Below are 11,174 nucleotides of genomic sequence, written 5' to 3'. Positions count from 1 at the left end.
TTGCAATCACATGACTTTGCCAGGAGTATGCCTTTTTCTTCCCCAATTTTCCCCCATCTGATAATTTCCTTAGTTATGCTTTTTAACGTTTGTATATTTTAATGCAATTTTATACTGTTTTAGATTGTTTTAATTGTTTTGCATTTTACTGTAAAGTTTTAAAAATGTTTTTATCTGTGAGACCCTTGGGTCTCTTCCTGGGAGAAAGGTGCATACAAATTATACACACACACACACACACACTTTCTCCCTGGAAGGAGCCCATGGTCTGCTTGGAAGGCTAAGCTCTAAGAAGCTGAAATAATTGCTCAGAACATGGGGCAGTGCTCAGCATTTCCTAACACTTTTTAAATGTCAGTTTCACACCAGGATACTTAAATCCTGTCGGGACATACTTTAAGCCAATTTCCCAGATTTCTCTTTTATTTAATATGCCTTCTCAAGCAGAGCCAGCAGAATAAAGAGCTGAATAAACACTGCACAAGAAAGCACAAACATTTATGCACAACTCCGCCATTGGAGAAAGATGAAAAACACAGGCCCGAGGCCATCAAATTGATTTCTTAGTCTGAATTTAATCTCATTTATGTTGAGCTGAATTACTGGGTATTTATCAGCTTCGGCAGATGCAGCAGATATTCAACAGATGTGCTCATATAGTGTTTATTAAAGACACCCCAGGACAGCTTTGCATTTCTCTGAAAATGACTCAACTTCAGTTTAAGCAACTTCATTCAACTCTTTCTCTTGTGAACAATTCTCCACTAAGAGAGATCATCTCAGTTTTTTAGGTACAAAGCAGATCTTTAGATAACCAGCAGAAAGAAAGGTTCAGATGCCCCATGGACTTTGAAACTGAACTAGCAATTAAAACTAAGAAAAGATGGCACAGCTCCAGACAATAATATCTACATTATTTAGTAGTATAAAGTCTTTCATAGAAGACTGATACCCTTCCTAGCCTAGATCTTCAAAGAGACAAAAAATATGGTTCAGTGATTTGAAAAAACATATTACACATTCTGTTTAGTACTTTCTAAACCAGGCCAAGTTTTATCCTTTTGCTCTAGATACAGATCAATAGCTTTGATGACTGTCAGTTTTTTCCCCCCTCCAACAAAGGTAAAACTCTTCCATTTAGCCTAGAATTGGCAAGTTTTACTTATACAGCACCTTAAAGGTTTCTTCGGATGTACAGATGTATCTATGCCCAGATTTTCCAGATGTGCAGAAGTACAGAGACTTCTTGAGAAATCCAATGTTCTCTGTCTAAGAAAGGGACAGTTAGCTTTGCACAGAACAGGGACAACCTGGATCTCAAGGAAAGTTCCTTTTTTTGTTCCTAATAGAGTTGAAATTTTATTATTTTTATTGCCCTCTGCCCCTGATCCCCACATAGCCAAGAAAGGGAATGGCTTCTGTATGCATTGATGTCCCTCTCCAGTGATTTTCAAACTTTGGTCCTCCAGGTGTTTTGGACTTCAGCTCCCAGAAGCCCCAGTCAGCTTTGCCAAAACTGAAGTCAAAAACATCTGGAAGACCAAAGTTTGGAAGCCACTGCCTAGACCATCTTAACTGACAACAGAAATAAAATCTGAGACAGAGTGTGACTCTAACGTTGTTACTTTTCCTCTCCTTTATGAATTTTAACCTCTTTGCCTGAAGAAGACGCTCCGAAAGCTCAGTGAAGCTCTGGTTTATTTTCTGCATTTTGGTTGGGCAATAAATTTATCACTCCTTTGTGGATTTTGTTGTATAGTGCATGGAAAGTTACATTTAAAAGTGATTCCATATAATCTCCATTGTAAGGCCCAAAATGTAGTTTGCTACTATTAGAGATAGGAACATTAGTGAGAAAGTGGCATTACATAATGTTTACACTAAAAAAAGGTTTTTTTCAAGACAACGCTTACAGTAATTACAGTCGGCCCTCTGTACCCACAGATTCTGCATCCATGGATTCTACCACCCATGGCTTGAAATAAAAAAATATATCCAAAAAGCAAATCTTGATTTTTCCATTTTATATAAGTGATAGCATTTTACTATGCCACTGTATATAATGGGACTTGAGCATCCATGGATTTTGGTATCCACAGGGGATTCTGGAACCAAACTCCAGTGGATACCAAGCATCCCTGTACATATAATTTGATAAGAGAATGCTTAATTAATTTATGTTTATTCTAATTAACCAATTCATGCTAATTAACTAATCAATTAGAATTAATTCTAACATAAATGTACTTACATTACTGCACTGAACAGCTTACTGGAATGAGACCGAAAAATTCCACCCATTATTTTACTGCCCTACCTCACCCATCCCTGTTTTGGATTTGGGAGAGAAAGAAATGACTGTATGGATCTTACATATGCTTGATTGACAAGTATTATTTTTAACAAGCAAGCACCAACAAGTCTCTTATTTTCAGTCAGAAATTGGTATACTATTCTACATCTGCTGCTTTCTGGGGGACCACTACTCCTCTGCTGTTCTGTTCCTTTTCTCTGGAATCTGAAGAATCAGATACAAAGGAGTCAGATTGCCAGGAGTTTATGCTTCTAGATAATGGCAGCCTCTCCATATCTGAGGAGCTGATGGTTGAAATAGTTTAGAGTCTGCAAACTTGGGGATGCACCCTTTCCTTTGAATGTAACAGAAATTTCAGGAAACTTAAATTTCTAGGATTAGCATAGCAATAGAATTGGCAAGAGGACCTAGTAATTGAAAATCCATAAGTTTATTTCCAATTGTCGACAAAGGAAAACAATGAACTCAGTGGAATTCAAGTTCCAAAAGCTGAGAACCCCGAACAAGACAAAATGGCTCTTTTTATATTATTCAAGACAAAGAAGCTTCTTCAATACACCTGATTGGCTAATTACAATTTAAACATACAGAATTCTTACAATCAGAACAGAAATACATGCATACATTAAAACTGCATCATCACTCCTTACCCCCTCCTGTAGGAATTCAGTGGCTTTCCTCCTAACCTTGCTTCTGAATGTCCTTATCTCAGTAGTTTATGTTATGTCTTTTTACTGGTGCCAGCTTCCATCCAGGTCAAGATGCACTCCTTATTCCTTTGCTCTAGTTTTCCTAAACTCCAAGCCTTTATTTCAAAAACCATCTCTCTGGCTGACAAAGGTGACTCCATCTTTCTATAGCTTTTTTATTTCAACAAGGAATATTTCCACCACATTCCCCCCTTTTGATGTTTCATCAATATTCATATTGCATGATACTATCAACTATTAACTATGTTTATATGACACTCTAAACTCAGAACAAAACAAACCTGTCTAGCAGTTACCAAAATATTAATATTCTTACCATCACCAGGCAATAACATCTTCCAGCCGGTCCAATTTCAGAAAGACAGTGTATAGCATTAGTTAAACACACATATTCTCATTGCTTTTAACCCTTTGACACTTTTGTTGGATCTGATTCTCTGGAGTTTACTCTTGACACCAAGCTAATCTTCTAATAGTGATGTATTGTGTATTTGTTTCATGATTCAATAGGAAAACTCCACTATAAAGAATATTGTATCTGCTGTCAGAATCACCTCTCATTGAGAAACTATAATTTTTAGCCTGATGTTACAGACTCTTGCCAAGCAACTGTTACTATGCTTCTCTGGACTACTCTCATAACAGAATAGGAATGCCCAGGGTGTCGCCATGTTTCAGATGTTCCTCCACTCCAGGGGCATCTTCCATCTCACGTTTCCTCAGGGAGATCACTATGGAATAGCTCTTGTTGTGTAATGCCATTTAATCAGAATAGATCTGGCCTTCACACTTTAAGACTATCTCCAGATGTATAAAAGTCTCCCTCCTTTCAAAGAGCGTCCTGAGAAAAAACTTACCATGCTTGACTTGAATTTTATGCCAATTCCACAGTTAACAATAGGAATCCTGACGACAAACACAATTATGTCTTTGATCATGGAGCTTGATGAGCTTATTTCTTCTTTTCAATAGGGTTGCTTTATTAACTTTAGTGTGAAAATCATATGTTATTGCTTATGTCAGGAACATATGTGCATGTATATGTAGGCTTATGTTTTGGGATGTGATTTGATTTGAGAATATGTATGATTGAACTTTATCACTTTTAGCATTAATCACTTATAAAAACCTCAGACAACAAACAGAAACATGAATAAAGAACACAAACAAGGAATATAGACAAGAAAAAGAGGTAATGTCTCTGAAAAAAATAATATTTTGATGGAGCTTCAGCTCAAACTTGATTGAAGTCCAAGGTGGTGCCCATTTCAGCTTCCGGGGTGTGAAAATGGGACATGCACCTGTATGTGTATTCTTTTTATTATTTTTGTGCATCACTTATAACAAACATATAGGAAATCATAAAAGAGAAAAGGGGTGATAGAGAGCATTTGAAATCTTTCTTTCAGAGGAGCTGGCGTAGAGCACCTGAAGCCCTGGAAAGGTGCAGCCTAGCTTTTCTTGATTGATGGCGAAGTAGAGCCCACTCAGCTTCCGGTTGTAAGTGGGGCTTAAACTTCGTTCCTCTTGTCTGTACCCCCCCTTTTCCCAGGCAAAGGAAAAGCAAAAAACTGAAAAATACTAATTGACAAGTTATTAGAATGTTATGAATACATTAAAGGTATACTTTAGCCACATTTCATTAACTCCCCTCTTATAGGCTTTGCTAAGATATTTCTCTTCTAGAATTTATGTCTCACTGCTAACTCTAACTAACAACAGATCCCCTAGGTCATTCTTGGGTCACCCTGAGCTTTATGCTTTAGGTTTTTATCTATGCCTGCATCTTTGGACCTTTTGAATGCTTTTTTTTAAATACATATGTAACCCTAATTTTACAGACTGCATTTACATGTACATACTGAATATGAAACTTTAACTCTGACCCAATGTACTCACAGCTTTATCTCATTTGAATCCACAACAGTTTGACAACAGAACAGGGAACAGGAAAAAACAAAACTATGATAGAGGGACTTCCTTGCTTTTTACTCAAGACTCAAAAAATCAGTTGATGCTCTTTTTTAGTCACTCCTCTCAGGCCAAAATGATATATTCTAGCTTGGAATTAGGATACAATTTCACACATGCTGGCTTGAATTTAACTTGATTAATTTTGATTACGTCTGGCAGTGGAAACCAGAATTTAAATTTGTAAAGTGTTTCCAAATTTTCTCTTGCTACAATATAATAGAATACCAATCTCTTTAATACTTTCATATCGTTCCTTATTCCATTCCAGAACCACATAATAATTCAACATAGGATCAACTGGCTCGCCATGTTATTTTTTTCAAAATAACAAAAATTATAAATTTCAATGAGTGTAAATCAAATTGACAATCACTAATTAACCAGAATATAACAATTATATTCTGGATCTCTGGGTTCCAAAATCACAAAAAGAAACTTCAGGTGCTTTCAAAAATACATTTAGATATTATAAAAAAATAAAAATAAAAATTCAAGCTAAAACAATATACAAAAACCTCTTGGATGGGCCATTTTCAAAACTTAAAAATATAAAAATAGTTCTCAGCATCTGTTATAACAAAAAAATCATTTCAAAAACTTTAGGCCAGGCATTTAAAACAAAAAAACAAACAAACAATTATTGCAGTCAATAAGCAAGAATCAAAACAAATCAAAATATTCAAGAGCAAAATTAAAAATTAAAACCAGGAACAAAAAATGATTTAAAACAAGTCAATTTAACATGACATTGGCAAGACTTTGCAGGCATCTTTGAGCTCAAAAATACAAAAGCTATGGCCTCAAAAATTAGCAGTTGAAATAAGTACAAAACAAGCACACAATATTCAGAAAAAGCAAAAATTCAATAGGCCAGGAAACAGGCCAGGAAACTCATGGATCACAACTTAAAACTCAAAAAATAAAAAATAAACCAATTCTAACCAAAACTTTGCATGATTGCAATAGCTGTTTCAGCCTAGCACAGCTGTAGCCTTACAAAACCAAAACATCCTAACTTTTCCCCAGGCTTCAAAAGAATTCAGGCCTAACACACTAATCTTATCAACTTTAATTGGAAAAATAATTTAGCTGGATTGCCAATCAGAAGATTGTAGGTCAATAATTTAAAACCCAAAAAGCACAATGAAAAACAATTGCATTTAAAAAAACATATATAAATTCCCAAAGGCACAACTTAAACTTCATTTTAAAAACCCATGAGAGCATCTTGAGGCCAGAAAATAAAAACAAAATATTGAGCAAAAAGCTGCTTGCCTGTAAATTTAAAAATATCAAAAACAAGCTTGCATTCTCTGGTCAGATAGAATCCAGTCTGGCTGCTATTCATGTAATATGAACTCTCTCTACAAACACACACTTCCCACTCAAAGAAAAACAAACCATCTTAATGCAATCTCTTTTAACAAGCATCTTCATAGATCACCCTTAACAAGACATTTACTATTTTTTCATCTAAGTCTAAAGCACAACATCTATTCTATGAACTTAAGGAAAAATCCTTTGCCTTTAAAAATAGTCTACAAAAATCTCAGCCAGAGGGGAAGAGAAAAAAAAAAATTTAAGTTGAACTTACAACTTACAACGCTGTGCTGCTCCATCTCCTTTAGCCACAGCCAGGAAAAAACCTCTCACCTCTCGAAGATAACTTTCAAAATTACTATTAAAACCAATCACCAAAATCACACCAAAAGCTCTGAAAAGTACCCATGTTGGTGTGAAAGCCACCAGATTGGCAACACGAAACTCCATTCCAGGTTTTCTTTCCAACATAGCTTCTACTATTCTAGCTTTAGCCAAAGGAAAAGTTTTAAAATGCAAACCGTGGGCTTTCCCTAACCCCCCTTTCTCTCTCTAACTCCAGCCAGAACTCAAACCACTTGTCCTTCTGCACCAAACTCATTTCTAAATCTTTCTCAGCCACTTAAACATACTCAAACCTTCTGCAACATTCTTGAGCCTTCAATTTCAATTCAAACCTTGTTTATACTTTCCTCTGTAAACATTTTCCAACCATTTTCCAAACCATTATCAACTCGCACCATAAGCTTTCTCCTTTCACACACCATCATTTTCACATCCTCATACCTTCAAACACTTTCTTTTATCTTTCTCACAATTTCCTCCACTCTTAGATAACTTCCAACCACAGTCCAGTTCACAAAATCAGGCCACAGCTGAAGCTTACTGGCTAAGCTTAAAACTCACTATTTTATTATTACTATGCCATAACAACAACACCACTATAAAGCACTTATTTCTGCCCATCTTCTTAAAACTTTCACTGACAAAAGAATTTGCAATGTCTCTGGGAAGGCACAGGCTTAATATTCAATTTAGATATGCATTCAAATTTAGGGCAGAACTTTCCCAAAGGCACTGATCATTTAAAATCATGAAAACCTCAAGTTAAAACACCAATTTTCCAAAATTTATCTACAATATACACAAAGGCAATTTCCAATTTTTATAATTTAAACAATTTCAATTTCCCCAAACAACAAGTTTCTACCTTGGGTTGCTCCTGGCCACTGTCTAACACACAAAGCTAATTCAAAATCCTCTTTTCTTGTCATGTGGGGGCCTTCTTCCATGATTTGCACCTCTCTCTACAGAGTCTATCTCTATCTTTTCTATCTCTTCCACAATTTGGGCCAAATCAATCTGAATCTTGAACACAGCTTCTTTAATACTAGTTAATCTCTCATCCTTTTTAAACACCAATTCTCTGCAACTATTCAACCCAGGTGGGCTTTTTCCTTTAGCCTTATACCAATAGAAAATATACAAATAATCATTGAGTAACCCTCTTTCTGGCTCCAATGTTTTAGAATACAACTGCAAGACAATGTCAATATCTATACTACCCTCTCTCGGCCAATTTCGCAAAATCTGACTCCAAACATCTTTACACAAAAAGATTAATCGCTCCTTTTTCAAACGTTTCCCCATGCCTTTCCTAAAACATTCATCAAAATGACCAACCATGTAATCCAAAGGAGTTTTACCTTCCTCAGCCATCCTTAGACACAAAACAACAAAAGACCACAAGCACAATTTCAACAGGCGCAAACACTATAGTACACACTGGACAGATTGCAAAACCCACAAATCTCAGACACTACATACAGACAAATTCCACACGTTATATACCCACGTTTTACTCTTTACTGGAACTCAACAGTCTTTACTGGAGCCTCCACCACAACCAGACAGAATGAAACAAAATATCACAACCATAATTTATACTCACAATAGACCAATGCTCTCCTCCAACTCTCCACCAGCACCTAACTTCTAGCTATTTAAATCAAAATACCACAGAAGGGAAAGGTTTGCCACCACACAAAAGGTAAAACAATTTATTGGCACTTGGAGATCAGTAGATTAACTAAGCCCAGCACAACTCCAGCAAGTGCCTTATACTTTCACACTGATCCCACACTTTGGCAATCAATACTTACACCACAATCTACCTCCTTTTAGTTCCCAGTTCCTTGCTTATGTTCCCTAGGGGCCCGGTTCCTGAGTTTTGGCAAGAAGGCTTCTCTGGGCAGAACCTTTGCTACTGGCTCAGCTAACACAGGGAGGGGGTCCTTTCTCCCACTCGCATCCAAAGATTTGGACCGGTCAACGAGGCTCCCTTTTTAGTGCACTTTTCCCTATATTTTATACTTTACCTGTTCCTGAAGAGATGATTCTTTTTCTATTTTTTCTTTTCCCTTTCCTTTTCCCCCAGTGAATTTTCAAGTTACTAAGTGGTCTCACATAGGCTAAACTCTGTTCCTACCACTGAGCCAATCCTTATGTTCAGCCCTTCCAATCAAGATGTTGGATGGCGCCAGGGCCTTCTCACAAGGGTCCGCTCAATGCCAAAAACACACAGAGCCTGCAGGAAGATAAGTTCTTCCACTCTTTGCCAATTCTTGCTTGCCTTTACTCCTGGCTGGCTCGCCAAATATGTAACAGAAATTTCAGGAAACTTAAATTTCTAGGATTAGCATAGCAATAGAATTGGCAAGAGGACCTAGTAATTGAAAATCCATAAGTTTATTTCCAATTGTCGACAAAGGAAAACAATGAACTCAGTGGAATTCAAGTTCCAAAAGCTGAGAACCCCGAACAAGACAAAATGGCTCTTTTTATATTATTCAAGACAAAGAAGCTTCTTCAATACACCTGATTGGCTAATTACAATTTAAACATACAGAATTCTTACAATCAGAACAGAAATACATGCATACATTAAAACTGCAGCATCACTCCTTACCCCCTCCTGTAGGAATTCAGTGGCTTTCCTCCTAACCTTGCTTCTGAATGTCCTTATCTCAGTAGTTTATGTTATGTCTTTTTACTGGTGCCAGCTTCCATCCAGGTCAAGATGCACTCCTTATTCCTTTGCTCTAGTTTTCCTAAACTCCAAGCCTTTATTTCAAAAACCATCTCTCTGGCTGACAAAGGTGACTCCATCTTTCTATAGCTTTTTTATTTCAACAAGGAATATTTCCACCACATGAAGACTGCCAAAGAGATAAGGAGAAGCTTCAAAGGTTCCAGCATCTGAAAATAGGAAAGACTGAGTCATTAAGCACCTGGTACCCAGAGGCAGCTACCTATAAATCTCTCAGCAGCTCCCTGGTTGTTGTGACTGTGACTGGCAGTGCTCTCTGCATTTGTGTGATCCTGATCTTTGGACTTGCTATGACTAACAACTTGGTGTCTTCCTACCCCTTGGTTATGTTTATCTGGACTAACTGGACCTTGTTAAGAACAGGCTCCTTTAAAACTTGCATTAGAACTTGGAGTGGCTTCACCATCCCACTGACATGGGAGTCACCAGACACCATTGCTGCTTCCTTTCTTGGGTGTCTGATAGTGGTAATGAAAGCAGCAAACGCAGACTCGCACTTTCTTGATATGGGGCTGAAGACAGAGTGGTGGTGGATGGGCTGAGTAGAGTAAACCTGTGTAAGCTTACTCAGAATTCACTTGAGATGTTTTGCGGTAGCATCCACAGAAGCTTCTCAGATATCCAAATGTATCCACAGAGCTCTGAAATGTGGGACACCTTTGGATAAGCCTACATAAAAAAAACTTCCAATAGGATTTCACGTTTAATACAATAATGTCTGAAAGTCCCAGACACTTTCTGATCATCTGCACTGGTGGCTGCTGGTTTCTACATCGGTGTGTCATTGAATCTGCTCTGGCTTTTCATTTGAGCTACCCAAGGTACTGAACCTTATCTCCCAAATAGCTTCAGCACCTTCGATTGCTTCTTTAATGTTCAGAATAACAACCAAAAAAGGAATAACCACATTGGGGAAGCTACCAGTTGCCCTGGACTTGTATGGTCTCTGAAATTTATACTCTGTACCTGGAAAAGCCAAAGTTCCCCTTTTCAGCATAGTTTCAAGTATGGTATTTCTCTTCCAAATTTGTTCCTGCATTTACGGGTCATTTGGGAGTGGATGAGAAGCATACCCCCCTGGCACCAGATGAAACTGTTCAAAATATAATTAAGCTGGTCAAAGCTATAAATGCCCCTTTACAATAGCTGATGACCTCAGCTAGCTGAAAAGAATTAAGATGCCCTAAGCTAGGACATGAATTACATTCCAGGTCACAAAATGCATTTAACCAACAGCAAGCACTAGCTGCTTTTATCACATGTAATAAGAGGAAGGCAATGGCAAACCTGCTCTAAAGAAATCTTGCCAAGAAAACCACATGATAAGTTTGCCTTAGGGTCGGCATAAATCAGAAACAACTTGAAGGCATACAGGAACAATATGGCTGGGCAGGAGGGTCTCTTGCCAAAAGTAAATGTCCTAAAGAAAAAGAATGTTGCTAAAGAACTACCCAATGTATTAGTACAATTTATAACAATAAATACACTGCATAATGGTATCAGAAACACATACCATACAGGGTACAGCAACATTCAAAAGCCACAAAACAGTGATACTTTTATTGGATCAACCAAAATGTACAAAATACACAATGCAAGCTTTCAAAGCTCTACTGGTTTCTTCATCAGGAAAATGTGTTAAACGTAAAAAAGGAGAAAGAAAGAAAAATGACGATGTTGGAGACATAAGCCTACATTTTGTCAAAATGTTATAGTTGTTCTCCATTAAGATATAACAGAGGGATAT

This window comes from Sceloporus occidentalis, unplaced genomic scaffold (assembly GCF_023333645.1).
Source record: "Sceloporus occidentalis isolate IW3139 unplaced genomic scaffold, rSceOcc1.0.p SCAF_2, whole genome shotgun sequence".
NCBI classification, from domain to species: domain Eukaryota; kingdom Metazoa; phylum Chordata; class Lepidosauria; order Squamata; family Phrynosomatidae; genus Sceloporus; species Sceloporus occidentalis.
This window is presented reverse-complemented; position numbering follows the sequence as displayed.